Source organism: Pteropus medius, unplaced genomic scaffold (assembly GCF_902729225.1).
Source record: "Pteropus medius unplaced genomic scaffold, Ma_sr-lr_union100, whole genome shotgun sequence".
NCBI lineage: Eukaryota > Metazoa > Chordata > Mammalia > Chiroptera > Pteropodidae > Pteropus > Pteropus medius.
Window position 1 is genome coordinate 1,404,889 of NW_024354500.1, and position 2,212 is coordinate 1,407,100.

At 30.2% G+C, this 2,212-nt stretch overlaps 1 pseudogene; it reads left to right on the forward strand.

Annotated features, from left to right (window-relative positions):
• The first annotated feature begins 1,832 nt into the window (after positions 1-1,832).
• On the forward strand, positions 1,833-1,951 carry LOC120595074 (uncharacterized; annotated as a pseudogene).
• Positions 1,952-2,212: the final 261 nt, after the last annotated feature.

Genomic DNA, 2,212 nt, shown 5'->3' on the forward strand with positions numbered 1-2,212 from the left:
CTTTGAGTTGATAATATAATCCCACTCTCTCCTGGCCTTCAAGGTTTCTGCTGAGAAATCTTCTGATAGCTTTGTAGGGTTCCTTTGTATGTGATGACTCTTCTTTATTTCTCTTGCTGCTTTCAGAATTCTGTCTTTGTCTTTTATTTTTGAGAATTTGATTTTGTTTCTTGGTAAAAATCTGTTTAGATTGAATGTTCTGGGGGATCTTTGAGGTACCTGGATGGCCATATCTCTCCCAACACTTGGAAAGTCACAGGGACTTTAGGGGCTCTACCTCCAGCTCCAACACATATCGGATTCTCTATCATCTCTCCCACCACCATTACATAGATTGTTTTAGACCCTCTCACTAATTTTTCATCTTCTTCCTCAGATTTCTACAGATCTGACTCTCTCTATATATCAACTTTTCTAATTTTGCATCATAGATCTGGAAATTGGGCTAGCAGAAACTCTCCTTCAGGATAAAGGATAAAGGGAGGACAGACTGGGTAAAGATGGATTAAGGAAAGAAAGATATTTATTTTCCTTTGCTACTCTACTTACCACTTACCTCCCACTCTAGCCCAGGAGTACAGCAGCCATTTAAAAGACATGTGGTTAAGGGTAGCAATATATCTCAAATGGAGGACAGAATACTATTTCACTATTGATTTTTACCTATGAGAGCTGTATTTTTACTAATTTAGTTAGTTAGTCATGTCATTATTTTAAAAGCATTTTAAATATAAACATGCTCAGTAAAATCTTGAAATCATAACTCTTATTCTACATTTGCTTTCTTTAATTTTCCTTTTCAAATAACAGTTAATATTGAATTTCTATAGTCTTAATTTATATGAAAAATCTATATCACAGTTATATAATTCTGTGTAGCAATTATAATTATGTGAATGAAAATAATAAATATGTATAAAGAATAAATAAGTGTATAAAGAATAAATAAGTGCATAAAGGAAAAATACAGCAGTAGAAACTACTTTAAATATCAAATTCTAGAGAATATACCCAATATAAATGGCCAGAAGCCTCAACTGTTCAATAGTACTACAAATTCCTAGAATAAATAAACCTTATTTGGGACAGAAGGCTGACATTTTAGAGGAAACATATTTGTGTCATAAAATCCAATATCAGTTTAATTTCTTATACTTTTTCAGTCAGAGTTCATTGCTTGATTGAGATGTTTTCTGCTATAGAAAGATTTCCAGGTAAAATTGACATACCTTAAATTATTACTTTAATACATTTTACTATTTGGATACTTTAAAATGAAAAGAAACACAGAAGATAGTACAAAATATCCCACTCAAAATAAACAAAGGATAATTTTACAAAATACATAAGATCTTTTACTTTCTATTTCTGTTTAAGGATTAATAATTTACAGGTAAAGTTGAAGCCCCAATATTTTTTCCTCAAATTCTATTTCTTTCTCTCCCTCTCTAAAATGAACTGCTATGATGAATTTTATCTGTATCTAGCCCACACTTTTATACTTTTACTACATATAAATAAATAAATATCTCTATAACTACCATATAAGTTGCATGTTTTGATAACAAGCATTTTATCATTTGATTTCAATATTATGTCATTCCCATTGTTATTTTTTTCCTTAACCAATGAGGTATTTTTACCCATAAGAGAATATTTTGATATTTTTATTTGTTTATTTTATTGATGATTTATTTTGCACTTATATTTCAACAAGAAAACTTGGCCTATAAGGAATTAATTCCTTGAAATTTGTTGAAAATTATTTGACCTAGAAAGTGGTCACTGCCTTTTATAAATCTTTTAAGTGAACTTTAAAAGAATGTAAACTTATCTATGGCCATACCACCCTGAACATGCTTGATCTCATCTGATCTTGGAAGCTAAGCAGGGTCAGGTCTGTTTAGTACTTGGATGGGAGACCACCTAGGAATACCAGGTGCTGTAGGCATTTATAAAATTTAAAAAAATAATTAATAATAAATAATAAAAATTAAAAGAGAATGTATTCTCACTATTTGTTGGGGCTAAGATAAATCTAACTTACATATTTTTGTGAATTATCCTTAGACAACTTCTCTTAAGCTCATTTTTGTAGATATCTGTGCCTCTATTGAATTCACTTATTAATATAGATGATTAGCAGCAATCATGTTTATGTACCAATTATTCTGTAAGTATCTTGAAGATCCAGTTCTGTTATCTTTGGTGT